The 16,072-nt window shown below is 52.7% G+C and overlaps 1 long non-coding RNA gene across 1 annotated transcript; it reads left to right on the top strand.

Moving 5' to 3' along the window:
- Positions 1-73: 73 nt before the first annotated feature.
- On the top strand, positions 74-11,523 carry LOC138388473 (uncharacterized). Its single transcript, XR_011234128.1, has 5 exons — positions 74-408; positions 899-1,057; positions 3,469-5,658; positions 5,726-6,286; positions 6,938-11,523. It is a non-coding gene; the product is annotated as an uncharacterized lncRNA (long non-coding RNA).
- The last annotated feature ends 4,549 nt before the right edge of the window (positions 11,524-16,072 follow it).

The raw sequence follows: 16,072 nt of genomic DNA, 5'->3' as shown, positions 1-16,072 counted from the left end.
CGACTCCCTGCGGCGTGGCCATGGCACTGGCACGTCACAGCCACGTTGTGTGCACAGCAGCCCTTGAGGGGGTGCCACTCCAATTTGGGAAAGAGCAAAGCGAGGCCTAGAGCTGGGACTTGGCATCCGCGTGGTGGCAGTGAGCTGTCCACTCAGCTGTCCACGCTGCAGCCCCGTCACTGACCTTCATGTTTACTTACCCTTTCCCTTTGCCCTGAGCTTCATGATGTTCCCGAGAAGTAAACAGGGTAGGGCTTAGGCCTTCTTGAAGATGGGGCTTGAGACTGGCCCAGGGTGTCCCTGGGACCTGCAGTCATCCTTGGACGTGGTGCCGAAATGCTCGACCCTGCTCTTTGCCCACAGCCTGTGCCACCACCAGGCACCATCGAGCAGGTGCCAGCCGGGCAGGTGAGCCTCATCCTCACAGCCCACTATCGGGAGCGTTCCGAGTTCTGAGCTGAACAGTAAGACCCTTTCCTCCAACCAGTGACACTTTTTCAGTGTCCCTCGGGCTGGTCTCAAGCAAGGTTTTGGAGTACTGTATTTGTAGTTCCGTGGGGGGTGGGCAGGAGAGGAGTAGGTCGTACAGTGAGTGGTTAGAGCTCACGCTAGGCTTGGGAGTCAGACCTGGGTTCAGATGTACTTACCGGGGAACAATATTACTTTGCCTGGTGAGTGCACAGCCCACGGGAGCTGAACTTGGTCATTGGCAAGGGCTTGAGGTGCAGAGCTTGTGTGTGGGGGCGGCTTTTGGTTCTGGTACATCCCAGACCCGTCTGGTCGTAAACCCAGGCATGCCTGGGAGCGGGGCCTGTGGGGAGCGGGCCATTCGCTTCAGGTCCCCCACAGCTTTTCAAGAACACAGGAATCCAAAACTAAGTATATTTTTATCCCCCAGTTTAGAGCTGTGTGAAATATTTCCAACCTTGGGCTGGTGAAAGCCCTCCCTCTTCTGGGAGGTGGAGGAGCAGCCCGGTTTGTTTGGGCTGGATTAGGGCCAAGAACAAACTCTGCAAATAAGACAATTTGGACCTTGGAAAAAGCTCCATTGTCTCTGGTGAGTTAATTTTACCAGCAGCTGAATTCAGGAGGCTTTGAAGCAGTAATCAGAAAATGCATCAATTTCCCGTTGGTGAAATTAATCACCACGTGTGCGGGAGCGCACCTGAGAGAAACAGCTGCAGGGGCTAAATATATGGAGTGAGCAAGAAGGGTGGGGGCAAGGCCCAGGGCCCCCTGCCAGCCCCACCTTGGGAATGTGCTTTGATCTCACTGCTGAAGCCCACCTGCCCGCTACCCATCAGAAGCCCCAAGGGTAAAATCCTCCCCCCTCCAGGAAGGCGTCCACCTGGGAGCAGCAGCCACACTGCGTCCTCCTTAACCTGCTCCGCCCTGCCCGCGCTCCAAGTGAGGAAACCTGAGTCTGCTAAAACCTGTCCTCTGCGTTATCCCACCACCACGAAATGCCATCTATTCGAGAAACTAGAGCCTTTCCCTGCATGACAAGCCAAAGAATTCTCACCCTACCTTTTGCAGCAAAACGTCTGGATGACCTGGCAGGATCCCGGGGACCCACAATTGAATTCCTCTACACAGCAGCCCTGAGAACTGCTTGTAAATGGGCCATGGACGGGAGAAAGAGTGATCTTGTTAATAAGTTCTCGGCATTGTGGAGGCCGAGAAACCTGCCTGGGGGATCCGGCCCTGCCAAATTGCCTCTTCAATCGTGGCCATATTTTAAGTCTAACTCAAAAATGCAGTTATCGAAATTACTCGTCCCGTCCTGTCTCCTGGGAAGCCGAGGGGCCAGACAGACGTGTTTACCTCGTGCCACAGACGGGGCCTCCCAGCTCTCTCTGCCGGCACCAGGTGGGGTGGGTGTGGGCAGAGCTGAGGCCCAGGCCCTTGCCCTGGGCCTCAGGGGGCTCCCAATAGAGCCAAGCCTCAGTTTCCTCATCTGCAAAATTATGAGTTGTGGAAAGACATGTAATGGCTGTGAGGTCCAGACATTGGCCAAATCACTGGGGTTCATCCAGTCACCCCCGCCAGGGTCAGCCTCAGGCCAGCAGCACATGCCGGAGACATCCTTGCACCCCCTTCCTCACCCTCCGTATCCTGTCTGCAATAAGGGCCACTCTATCCACAGTTCTATCCCAAGGCCATTGCTTTGTTCATCTCCACTGCCACTTGGCCCAAGTGACCATCGACTCCCTCTACTGCAGTAGCTTCCCAGTTGGCTTCCTCACAACCATGCTACCCTCTCCAAATGTCCGCCCTACCACAGCTGGAGCAATTCTTTGAAAGGCAAAGCGAATCACGCTACCCTCCTGGTTTAGAATGGGAATGTCTCTCGCAGGCCCTTGGTGCACTGGGCCCTGCCCATTCCTTCAGTTTCCAGCTGCTCGCTCTCTTGGCTCCCTGAGCTCCAGCCTCTTAGGGCTTTCCTCTCTGGCCACAGGGCCTTTGCACACGCCGCCCTTACCTAGCACACTCCTGTCCTGGTTGACTCCCACTCATGCCTCGGAGCCCAGTCAGGGGAGTCTTCCTGATCAGGAGCCCCTGTTGTATGCTGTCAGAGCACAATGCTTCTCCCTGACTGGTACTTGGCTGCTGTTGTGACTGTGTGATTTTTGGAGGGTTATGCCTCTCCCGGTCACTGGCCTGAAGCTCCATGAGGGCACAGACTCCCCCAGCCACACTGCAACAGGGCCAGCAAATATATTCACTGGCCCAACATTCCCAGAGCTGTTCCCACCTTCTGGAAGGCCTCCGATTGGTGGGGGGAACAGACAGGTGATTCTAATAGGGAACACTTGTTCAGGGGGCCAGGGGGCCAGGCAGTCTTGGAACATTACCACAGGCAGGCTCATGACGGCCCTGTGGGGGACGTACTGCTTTTTTCAGATGAAGGACTGGGGCACAGAGTGAGCTGCCCGAGGTCACATGGCCAGTAGGCCATGGAGCTGGGTTCCCGTGGAGGCTGGCAGGCGGCAGGGCCCAGCTCCGCACAGCGCTGCCAGCGGGCACAGCGAGTGCTGGGGGCTGCAGTGCGGTCCGCGCTGGCGGAGTATCTGCTGCTACCTGCTGCCTGCTCAGAGGCTCTGCCAGTGACCAAAGCCCAGCCCTGCCCTGGCCTGGGCAGCCTCTGCATCCGCCGTGGGAGACGGGGCGGCGGAGTTGCCTCTTATCCTTTTTGTCCCGCTGTTGCCTGGGTCCCTGCCAGCTCTGTCCATGCTGACCCCTTCCTGCGGAAGCCGCTGCCCGCCTGGCCCCAGAGGGCAGCACCGCAGGGCGAGCCCCTCCTACCCGATCACATGTGGATGAAGCTGGCGGTGGCTTGCACTGGCTTCTCTGTCAAATGCGCAATCACATGGCTGTTAGCAGGCACTCACAGGAGAGCTTAATTACATGTTTTCAGTTTAAAAAGACCCTCTGTTTGTATTAATGCCACTTTCTCCTTCCCAACAGAACAACGTGTGGTCTCAGCTTATTTATGACACTGGACGACCGAGAGGGTAGTGACGGTCGACACGGGGAAGAAAGAGAACGGGGTCGCCCAGCCTCTCTCCTCTTCAGCCAAAATGACAGTGGGATCGGGTCCACAGTCCTGGGGTGGCCAGGCTACAAGTGTCCTTGTGGCTAGGAATCCAACTGGAGTGTGTGTGTGTGAGAAGGGGGAGAGAGAGGGACTGTGGGGGGTGGATATTCAGCTAGGGAGGTATTTGGAGGCATTCACTCTTATCAAATGCAACATTTCCTAGCACCTACCTTCGCCCAGACCTGCCAGGGCTGGTGTGTGTCCCTGAGGGACTCCCAGTCGAGCGTTGGGGGGGAGGCCAGGACACAACTCCCTCCCTTACCTCCTGACAAAAGGTAACAACAGGGGCCCAGAAAACGGGTGGGCAGGGAACGTCCTGCGGAGACCCTGGGTGAGCTGCAGAGGCTGACTGGGAATTTCTGGGTTGGGGACGGGCTCTAGGTGGAGCAAACAGCCCAGGCAGAGGCCTTCGGCTGGCGCATCACCTGCCTGGAGTGGCCTTAGGGGGCCAGTGTGAGGCTGTGGGCCTCATCAGAGCAGCGGGAAAGAGACTCGGATGGCTTTGTGTTGGGGAACCGGGGTGGGATGGAAGCTGCTGAGGGACCTAGGCCAGAGTGTCCTCACCTGGGCAGGGCTCTGGGACAGAGGCGGGATGGACTCAAGACATTCAGGAGGGCTTGGGAACCTGCGTGCGCACATGCGCCCTAGTGTTGGGGGTGAGGAAGAGGAGAGGTGCAGGCTGCTGGTTTCTAGCTCAGTCTGGTGTGGCCGCATCCATGGGGACAGAACAGTGGGAAGGGTGACTAATGCCAACTGCACTTTCCAAGTAGAATATTCTGGGGCAGGGGGAAGGCACTCCAGAGGGAAGGGACAGCTTGTACAAAGGCGTGGAGGCTACCGAGGAACCCACGTAGTGAAGTGTGGCCAGGGTGTCAAACGAGGTTGGGTACAAGACACTCAGGATTTGGGCCTTTTCACGGGGGTGGCATTGGGGAACCAATGGTGATTGTTCCAGTAAGATGAAGAAGAAAGCCCAGGGAGGAGGAGAAAGAAAAAGGCTAGACACGAGGCCAGTCGGGGGATGGGGTGAAGCATCCGTGAGCCCCATGGCTGTGAGGACACAGAATCTGGCTCTCTTCTCAAGGCTGTGGCTGTCACAGGAACGGTGACCCACGGAAGGCAGCCGGCTTCCTCAGAGGGGCAGTGGGGAGGACGGCAGCCTGGAGGCCTCCGGGGACTGGCCTGGGGCCTGCCCTGGAGCGACTTGGTGCCCCTGCAGGCAGCTGCCCAGAAAGGGGCTGTGTTTCTTCTCCATGGCTCCCCAGCTGACCTCTCCCAGCCTCAATCTGCAGCCCCGCCTTTGAGACGGGGATGGTAAGGCCTCCCTTTTTCTACCCAAACCTCCTCCCCTCTTGGGGGTTCCCTGTCCTTGAGCTTGAAGCTGGCCCCTCCCTCCCGCTCTCCAGCCCTGTGGATTCCACCTCCTTCCTCAGCCTCTCCCCACTGTCCTCCCCGCTCCATCCCCACCTCCTTCTCACGGCCACGTGCCTGCACCAGCAGGGGCGCCTCTGGCCTGGGTGAGGTCCCCATGCCTCCTCTCCTGCCCCCCCCACCCACGTTTCTGCCCGTTTCTGCACAGAGGAGCTCGTCACACCACTTCCGTGCTTGCAAACCCTCCTAAGACCAAGTCCCTGTTCTTCCCTGGTGTCCCAGTGTCCCATCTGATCTCGGCCTGCATGTCCATTCCATCTGGGCTTGTCCTTGGTGGTGGCCCCTGCTGCCATCCATGAGGTGCCAGTCTTGCAACTCCTCACAGGCCCCTGAAAGCACCTCCTTGTTCTGCAGCTCTGGGCTTTGCACACGTGGCTCCCACACCCTGGGCCTGACTCTCTCCTGCTCCCCTGAGAGACTCACCTCAGGCCTCCAGTCTCCAAGCCTCAGTTCATCGCCTGTAAAGTGAGCAGGATCCCATCTGCCCCCAGGCTACTGGAGACAGACTGAGGGTCTTAATCCCCTGCGAGCAGCCAGGTTAACTGAGACCAAGGAAGGGATCTAAAATGCTAATGGTACCTTGGCTACATCAATAGAGGTACAGAGTCCAACAGGAGAGGTGAGTCATCGTGCTCTGCCCACGACGTGTCAGACCACGCTGGGAGCCTTTGCATGCCTTCTGGGGCCTCGCTTTAGGGGGGCTGCGGACAAAGTGGATCGTGGCACTGCTGCTTTCACCCCGGTTCACTGAGTTTGTTTTCCATTTGTCACACATGTATATGCCAGGCGCTACATGTATATAGTGACAGTTAATCCCATAAAGTAATATATGTCCTTCATATAGATAAGAGGAACTCACAGTCTGGTACCATAATAATAAAATAATGCCTGTGGTAGGCAGAACAATGGCCCCCAAAGATGTCCATTCGCTAATCCCCGGAACCTGTGACTATGTCACTTTATACAGCAAAAGGGAATTTACAGAGGAGATTACAGTTAAACACCCTGAGATGGGAGATTTCCCTGGATTATCGAGGTGGGCTCACGCTGATTACATGAGTCTTAAAAGAGAACCTTTCCCAGCCAGAGAGAGACGCGGCAACAGGGTCAGACCAGACAACGGGCTGAGGAGGGAGAGAGGGACCCCAAATCCAGGAATGCAGGTGACCCCAAGAAGCTGGAAAGGCCGGAAACAAGGTTCTCCCAGAAAAGAGCCCAGTCCTGCCAACTCCTTGACTTCAGCCCATGGAGACTCAGGTCAGACTTCTGTCTGTACAACTATAAGATAATAAGTTTGTGCTGTTTTAAGTGACTAAGATCATGGTAATTTGTTATGGCAGCAATGGAAAACTAATACAGTGCCTTAGTCGGTATAAATATGATCATATGCATTTAGAGATCATACGCCATGTACTTGTCATAGTGTACTTTCCTAAGGACAGGACCATTGACTAGACAGCCTGTGCAGTAGTGAGCTCCCCGTCCCTGGAGGTGTGTTACAGAGGCTGCCTGCCAGCTGTTGGAGATGTCTTAAGAGGAGATTTCTGCCTTGATGGGCAGATGCTTGGACCAAGGGGCCCTTCCAAAGAGCCTCCAGAGATTAGAGTCAGAAGCCACGTGGCCAGGGCTAGAGACTGCGATTCTCCCCATGGCTGGAGGCCTCTGTCATCACCCACAGCGTCTCCCTTTAGCTGCGTTATTATATATGGTCACAGGACTCCATTACTTCAGAACGCTTCTGTGTGATGCACTGAAGGAATTATTGAAATGTGTAATTACAGTGTGCATTGTAATATAAAACAAGTCTACTATATTTATTTGATGGAACTGTGCTCCATAATGTCTGCTAATATGAAAGATTCCGCCATTAGAGTGTTATATTGTGTGATGATAATTGTCTGTCTGCAGATGGTCTCCCGGTCCTCACCCGGTTCCCACACGTGATGTCGCTGCCACAAGGAAGCCAGAATACCTGAGCTTCCCAGGTGAGAAGGCACTTTGCTGTCATTCGGTCCGACCCATGTTAGACAGATGGGGCAAGTGAAGCCCTGAGGGATGTGGCCGTCAGCCCGAGGCCCAGAACTGGTATCGCCAGCATCTCCTGCGACCCAGCCAGTGGCCGGTCCGTGGTTCTCAAACGTCTTTGGGAATCGGAACCCTTTGTTCAAAAAGAATCTCGTGTGGAGCCACCATATACAAAGCAGGTGGGTCAAATGGGCTCCTCAGGGTCCCGACTGCTTGGGAGCCGCTAAGTCTCTGCCCCACTCTGAGGCCCCTCCACTGAACCTGGGGGCGCCAAGGGACACCCTTTGAAAACCAGTGGCCCCAGCGCCTTCTTAGTCCCGATGGGAAAACTGAGTCTCTGAGTGGGGCAAGTACTTGCTCAAGATCACACGCCAAGTTGGGGGCAGAGCTGGGGACAGCAGTCATGTCCCCTCTGCCTGTGCCCCTTCCTCACACCCTTCTCAACCCTGTCTGCGTCGGAACCACTGGGGACTTGTCAGTCACAGGGGTCGGAGCCCCGGCGCTGGACACTGGGGTGTGGTGAGTCTGTGGCGAGGCGCAGGAACCCCTGTTTTCAAGAGGAGCCCCGAGGGCCTGCTGCACAGAGTGAGGTAAGAACTCCTTCCTCCCCGACGTCTCTCAGGTCGGAGCTCCTCTCGGCACCTCCCTGCCCTGCCCTAAGTCAGGCCCCGTCACCCGTGGTTGTCATCCTTCCACAAACACAGAGCTCCAGCCATACGGTGGGCACTGTTCTGGGCCCTCGAGACACAGCAGTGGACACAACAAAGACCCCGCTTAGATTCTAGCAGTGAGAAAGCCTAATAAACAAGCCCATCGTCTCCTCCGTTAGAGGGGAGGGTGCGGCGGCCAAAAGGACCCGAATGCAGAGCAGGGGAGGGGAGGGGAGAGGAGAGAGCAGGTGATGGTGGTTAACTGGGCAGACGGGAGCCTCCTGGAGAGGGGCTGTGAGGGAGCAAAAGTCGTTCCAATCCCTCCATTGCCCGGATCTGTGCAGTAGCATGTTGGGAACAGAGATAGGGAAAATACTTGGGTTCCTGCATTGTTGTTGGGCTCTGAAGCCACCTTGCTTGCGCTGGGCTCTCACAGTCCCTCCACCTTCCTCCTGCAGCCTTGAGGTGCACAGGGGTCAGATCTAGGCCTGGGCCGGGCTGGGCAGGGCTCCTGTCTCCACCCTGGCACTTCCACTCATCAGTCTTTTTCCCCGAAGCCCTGCCGGCCGCATGAGTAACTCATGCAAGTCTGTACCTCTGGTTCATTGGAAGAGTCAGACGCCAAAGCTCAGTTTGCAAAACTCTACATACACATGTCTGTGTAGCTGGGTTCAATTCTCGCATTTTGCAGCAGCAGAAATGAAGCTCGGTGAGGCGAATTCGCCTGCTCAGAGTCATGTGCCCAGTAAGTAAATGAAAGAGCTGCTACCGTAGCTGGGTCAGTTTGGCTGTTTCCTCTGTGTCATGTCACCTCCCCAAATGTTTGCTGAACTGCAAATGGAGGCGCGGAGAATGAGGCTGGCCGAGTTAGCACCCCCAGACTGGCCATTTAGAGCATGTTATTCAAATGCAGCCCGACTCCTGTTTTACACTAACCGTCATCAAAGACCACTATTAACCGGCGTCGCATCTTCCTTTGTGCATTTGAAAAAATTCCATCTCAAAGCCATCACGTCTGAGCAGTGACCACGGAGGAGTCAGTAGGAATTAAATCCAAAACCAGAAACAGGACGAGGGGAGGGGAAGGTCATCTTTTGAAGTGACAAAGAGGTGCTGTTTTCTCAGTCGGGTAGGCCCGGCTACGGCAGCACCAACTGGGCTGCAAATTTTAATTCCAATCTCTGCAGCTGCTAATGTGCTTGTCGCTTGGAGAATAGACACTAATTGACAAGCAACTAAATAAATAACGTGTAACATGAAAGCAAACACAAGCTTTAGAGGAGAAAAAAATAGCAAAAAGGATGAAATTAAAAATGCGGGAGGTTGAACAGTGTTTTCCACACTCCATTAAAGTGACATCAAAACGCTTTTCAAAACATTTGTTTTATGGTAAAGATACAGTTTGGAATCATCTGAGCTCCTGTCCCCGCGCCGCTGTGCTGGGGATCAGGGGTGGCACAGTGAGAGGACAAGAGCAGGTTCTTCAAAAGGGACTGGAGACCCGCAAGCCGTGCGCCCGAGGGTGACGCGCCAGCCCCTTTGTCTTACAGGGGGACGACCAAGGCCCCCAGAGGAACAGTGGAGAACCCAAAGCCACCCATCGGGGCCCTGGGATGTTAAGCCTCTGGCATGGGTTGAATTGTGTCCCCCCAAAAGATATGTCGAAGTCCTAACTCCTAGTAGCTCAGAACGTGACATTGAAAACAGGGTCGTTACAGATGTAATTAGTTAAGACGAGGTCATACTGCAGTGGGAGGGGGCCGTAATCCAATACGACTGGTGTCATAGAAGCAGAGGAGGGAGGGAGAAGAACACCGTGTGAGGATGCAGACACAGGGAGAAGAAGGCCATGTGACAACGGGGACAGAGACTGCAGGGCGCAGCTGCAAGCCAAGGGACACAAGGATTGCCAGCCGCCACCAGAAGCTTGGAAGCAAGGAGGATTCTACTCCAGGTTTCAGATGGAGCATGGCCCTGAGGACAGCTGAGTGTTGGAATTCTAGCTCTGGGACTGTGGGGGAAGAGATTTCTGTTTCAAGCCACCCAATTTGCGGCACTTCGGTTCGGCAGCCCTGGGAAGTGAATCCAGCCTCTGCCACCTGCGCCGCTGCTCCCCGCTCTGCCAAGCCAATGTGGACACGGTCCCGTGTCCTGGCTTGAGATGCTCTGTCTAAGAATTCTCCAACTTCTTCCAGACAATGATTCTTGATCACTGTATAACCATGAAATGTCATTTGTGTTCCCCAGTTTTAATTATTCATGCAGTTCTTGCTACCTAGACTTTAAGAATCTTTTCCAATTTCAATTCAATTTGTTCAACAAGAACTTTTTGCTCTTCTTAACAGAATATGCCTGTCCCCTTTCTCCTCTCTCCCCAAACCCGCCACCGGACTCCCTTGTGTTTTCCCCTGAAAGCGGCGAGATGCTCCGCCTCAAGGCCCGGCCAGCGCTCTGCCTGGCATGTGCTTCCCCGAGCCATCATGTGGTGACTCTCTCACCTCATCCACGTCGCCTGCTCATCGGGCCTGCTCTGACCCCTGACTGCAATCCCAACCCGCCCCTGCATGCCTGATTCCACGCAGCGGCTTCATGCGTGTCATTTTCGTGTGTGTCATGCTTATTGCTTGTCGTCTGTTTTCCCTCCAGGGCAGGGACCTTGTCCGTCTTGCTCACCTAGAGTGGCGTCTGGCACCTAGTAAGTTCTCAGGAAATATTTGTTGATGAATGAAGCTCTCCCTGTGCTAGGCCTGGGGTGGGGTTCCCTGGGGAGACTGATAATTGGTCACAACAGTTCCAGCTCAGGTGCCACTAGTGACAAGAGACTGGCACAGCAGAGGCGTGGGGAGCTGCTCTTCCTGGGGTGGCCAGAGGGCCACCCAGAGCGGGTGTTGTCTGAAACGATGTGCAGGCGCGTGGTGGTAGGAGGGCCTGGCCGAGGGGCCCAACGTGCAGAGGCGTGGAGGCCAGGAGAAGCACGTCCGCGTGCTGCTGTGTACAGTGACGTGTGTAAAAGATGCCGGGGAGGGAGGTGAGCTGGGACAGTCAGCAGGCCTGAGCCTGAGGGCCATGCATACCTGTGACTTCATCCTGGGGAAGAGGGAAGCATACTGAGCAGGCAGGGACAAGTCACCTTTGGGTTGTGTAATGTCCACTTTCAGAATCACTTGACCAGAGGCAGTTCCCGGCACATCAGGCTGAGTGCCTATCTTCTTCCAGCTCTACAAGCCCGTGTGCACCATTCAGACCACCCAGAACTCTTGGGTAGCAAGTGACAGAAACCCCATGCATAGCAATAGACCATGAAGGGAGAGGGGTAAGGGTGGTACAACCTCAGAAGGAGCTGGAGCCAGGGCCTCTCCACACCACTCATCGTTCCTTGTCTCTGTAGGGGACTTCCCTCTCTCCTGGGTGGGCTGGGAGTGGGGGACACTGGCTGCAGGAGCTTCCAGGCTCACACCCTCTCGGCTTCATAACCCAAGAGGAGAATGTTCTCCCCCCTGCAGGGGAAGTGAGAAAAATCCCAGGGAAGGAGCTGATTGGCTCAAGCTGAGTCGTGGGCCCACCCTGTGAGCATTTCCTGTGGCTGAGAGTAGGATCCTGGGTGGGGCAAGCACCTGTCATCTGGCTTAGCCTGGGTTGGGTCCTTTTTTTTCTGACATGTCCTAGTGGGTTTCTCTTTGGTGAGCCTCAGTTTCCTCACCTGTACAATGGGGAGGACAAGCTCTGCCTTGAAAGGGTCTTTGCAGGGTCCCTGAGAAGAATGAATGCAGAGCACCTTATAGACACTCGATGGCTGTGCTTTCGCAAGGCCATGGCCTGGGCATCGGCCCCTCCACACATCCTGGGAGGGACGAGCTCACAGAGCCTGGCAGTGCCCTCAGAAGTGGGCAAGTATGACCCGGAGCAGCTCACCCGGGGCCTCAGTGCTGCTCTGTCAGGGCTGCCGCGGCCCCAGGAAGCGGGAGCTGACGTGACGGATTGGCACCGAGGTGGGCGCCTGGCATAAAATGAAATTGCTTATCAGAGAAATAATGCTAAAAGTAAAATAAATTAGACTTTGCACTGACGTCGTAATTTTAAAAATTAATTAAGAATAAAAAGAAGATGCATCTCGAAGGAAGGGAGAAGTCTAATTTCGACAGACAGTAATTAATTCCTTCATTCCGGGATTCATTAATGAGCCTGAAGTACAAATTGCTCCTTCTCAGGGCCTGGAATCCCCGGGGGGGCCTTCGCAAGGCACTGCGGGGTCTGAAGGCCCGTGGCAGGGAGCCCACTTGCGGGGACGGGTGTCCCGGGCCCTCAAGACTGAGTCCTGGCTGTGTCGTTCTGGCGTTAGGGGCAGGTGGCCCCCAGGGGGTGTGGCTGCGGGGCTCCCTCCCTTAATCACGCCTTGGTCACCTACTGTGTGCTGTGCCCGGGGTCAGGGATCGGATAGTGCCTCGGCCCCTCAGGATTCACAGTCGGATGGAGGAGACAGACCCTCCTTACACTGCGCTGTGTGCTGTGCTGTGACTGGAGAAGGAGGGGACTCCTGAGCTGAGTGTCAGAGGGTCCTTAGGGCTTGTGCAGGAGAGGAGGGGAGCGGGCTTTCCAGGCAGAGCAGAGCAGAGAGGGCGAGACAGCGTGGCCTCCGCGAGCTGCTGGCGAGTGCGCTGTCTGCAGTGTCGGGCCTCTAAGGGAAGGCTCCAGGCCGCTGACAGTGGCCATGGGGAGGTACCAGTGATCGCCAGGCTGGGGAGCTTGCTCTTTGTCTTGAGGGCAACAGGAGACATGAAAGGGCCCAAGGCAGGAGTGTGGTTTGGATTTTAGAGAGAGCACAGGGTCTGAAATGCCACCACTATGTCTCCTTCTTTGCACCCCGAGTGCTGACCTTCCAGAGGTCCCTCCCTGCATGTCCCTAGGCAGTAGTGTGAGACCTGATTTGGAGGTTTAGAGAACTACACGTTTGCCTTCTGGAGCTGGGAGCTGGGAGCTGGGAGTGAGGGACTTAGTTGCATAAGGAGCCCAGAGCTTTTTAGGACGGCGTGGCTGAGACCACAGCCTGTGTTGCCAGAGACACAAACCTGGGGAGATTAGTCAGGGGGAGCTGGCACAGCCCTCGGTGAGGATCGGAAGCAAGGAAGGACAGGCAGGACTGGAAAATAACATCTCCTCTGGGGAAGGGGGACTGTCTCATGTGTGGGTGGTGTTGGCACCCCTCGGGACCAGCCACCTGGCGTCCTGGACGTGTTATCGTGAACCAGGAGAGCTGCAAGGCTAAATGTGTCAGTTACGACGGTGCATACAAATGGTTAAAGCCTCTTACTGAACAGATGAAAACATTTAGGCTGAGTGATCAGTAGTGAAAAACTAGAAGTACCTAAAATATTCAATAATGAGAGCTTGATTAAATAGATTTTGGTACCCTGGAGTACGACGCTAGCCAAAAAAAAGTCTTAAAGAATTTTTAATGAAATGAGACATGCTCACAATCTAATGTTGAATAGAAAAAGCAGGATGCAACGTGTGATGTGGTTTCAGGGGTTTGTAAAACATGGTGGAAAAGAGTCCACCAAAATGTTAACAGGGTTTAAATCTGGATTGTGGGATTGTGGGTGACTTTTAGTTCCTTTATTATCTTTCTATGTTTGCTGCAGTAAACAATATAACTTATATTACTTACAATAAAAATATTATAAAAACAATATTACTTTTATAATAAAGAAAAGAAAACCCCATGAAAGTTTACAAAGGAGCCCAACACCCCATACTTCTTAAGTGACGCCATCTTAGTGGAAAGCCGTTCCTGTTTCCACAGAGGTTTTTCTTACTATAATATATCCAGAGGCACAGATCACCTGGATCGTATCCTGCTCTCCTTAAAAATCCTCTCTGCTTCTGCATGAGGATGGCATTTATAGATGCACAATAGAGTTAAAAGAAGAGCTGGCCAGAAGGTTGAGGCACCTGGTAGGAGGAGGAGGGAGAGACAGGAGGAGAAAATGATGACAATTTTAGCTGGGTGACCCAAGATCACTGGGGTAGTTGTTTTCCCCCCAGTAACTGGGAGGGGCTGCAGTGAGTCATTCACACTCTCTCACTCTCTCCACTTGGGAATACAGCATACATTTGTGGGGTGATTGGGCAGAATTAGGGGTGTGCTCTATGGTCAGAGAACAGAACCAGTTTAACTGACCAACCCAGGGACTGAACTAATCATCATAAAAAATAAGAACAGGTATGGTTTATAAAGTATGCTTTCTTCCGTTATTTCACCATCTCAACAACCCCATGGGTTAGACATTACTATCTCTATCTGGGTAATGAGAAAACCAAGGTCAGAGAGGTTAAGAATTTTGTCCAAGTTGCTCAGCTCCTGGATAGCAGAATTTGGACTTGAGTCTGACTGTCCACATGTCAAGTTCTGGCCACACCCTTTGTGATCACCGCCCCAGTGGGTGATGTTCTGGCCACTAAAAACCACTGGTGGTGTGATCCTGAAAGTCACATGGGCTCACACATCATGTGGGCTGTTATTCTAACTCCTTTCCAATGCTAGTGAACTCCTCTTCCTCCAGGAATATTCCCTGGGTTAGCACTACATGTTAGCATAACATATGAGCCAAATGGCTTCCCCAGCCATGTTTTTTTTAAGCAAAAGGGGAATTCACCAGATAGATATTAATAGAAATATGAAGGGTGATACAAGCTTAAGGCACATCCCAGAATTCAATAATGTGTCATCAGCTCTGATGTTGCTTCAGTCTGTCTGTAGACTCATGGCCATTAGCAGGCACATGGACAAAGAAAGCTCCAGAAGCACATTCTCCAACCTTGACTGCCCTGGCTAAAAGTCAATATCTTCCCCAACAGTGCCGGCCATAAAGTCCCAGGGAAGGTTCTGATTGGCCAGGCTGGGTCATGTGACTACTCACTCCTATGGCCACAGGGGCAGGTCTGCTCCACCTTATCCACCCAAATGGATATCCCCAGGGAAAGAGGGGTTTTGTCACCAAACAAAAGCAGATTTCAGCCAACAATTGAAATTTTAAATATTATTATTCTATTTCTCAAGTCACCTTCTTTGGACAGTACTTGTTGCCTTTCTGCTAAGAACGCTGAGGAACTGAGCGTGCTTACTGCCTTCCACCTCTTCTGTCCCTCACTGAATTTTGTAGTTATGGGTATTATTCTTAGTTCTTCTACTGATTGCCTTTGTAAGTTTTAATAACATACTAAGTATCTAAATTTTGATTTATTTCTCTAGGATTGTAAGTATTGATCTTTGCCATGAAAAATAAAGAAGTCATTGTACTTGCACTTTCTTCTGTGTTTCCTGTCTGCACCCTGTTCTTGTTAAATAATTATTCTTACATTGTCAAGGTTCATAACATTTATATTCACTCTGTTACCATAATGGTCTTTCATGATTTCTCTATAGGTTGGTTCTAAAATTTTAAGCCCAATAAAAATATCATTTATACACTTTACATTATGGAAATATTCACTGCAGAACCAAGAGATGTGATTAGACCTGTACAGAGAGGAGAATGAAATCAGTCCTGTGTTCCCAAACCCTGACTGCTCAAAGGGAATGTTCTAAACATCAGGCTTGGTGGACCCTCTTATAATTTGGTTTGCACCTTTCTTGATCCTAACTTATCCTTAGATGTCATTGTTTCCTGTGTCTACTCTATTTCTTTTCCCTAAAGATTTTTAATGTTTATTTTGCCATTTTAATGGTTTTAAAGTGTATAATTCAGTGGGATTAAGTGCATTCATAATATTATGCATCCATCACTGTTATCTAGTTCTAGAACTTTCTCTTTACCCCAACAGGACACCCTGTACCCATTAAGAAGCCACCCTTCATCCCTCCCTCTCCTCAGCCCCTGGCAACCACTAATCTACTTTCTGCCTCTGTGGATTTGCTTGTTGTGCACATTTAATATAAAAGGAATCATATGATATGTAGCTTTTTGTGTCTGGCTTCTTTCATGTAACATAATGTTTTCAAGGTTCGTCTGTGTTATAGCATATGCCAGTGCTCCAGTCCTTGTTTATAGCTGAATGGTATTCTGTTCTGTGGATATACCACATTTTACTTACCTTGTCATCAGCTGAGGGATATGGGGGTTGTTTCCACCTTTTGGCTATTGTGACTAGTGCTGTTAAGGACACTTGTGTACAAGGATCTGCTTGAGTCCCTGCTTTCAATTCTTTTGGGTATATACCTAGGAGTGGAATTGTTGGACCACATGGTAATGCCATGTTTGACGTATGGATGGACCACCAAAGACAGAAATGACAGGGCAATAGTAGATGTTATGGTGGTTCTTGAGGAAAGAGCAGGTCTGTCGGCACCAGAGCAGAAATGAATGATTGG

Source organism: Eulemur rufifrons, chromosome 7 (assembly GCF_041146395.1).
Source record: "Eulemur rufifrons isolate Redbay chromosome 7, OSU_ERuf_1, whole genome shotgun sequence".
Taxonomy (NCBI): Eukaryota; Metazoa; Chordata; class Mammalia; order Primates; family Lemuridae; genus Eulemur; species Eulemur rufifrons.
This window is presented reverse-complemented; position numbering and strand designations above follow the sequence as displayed.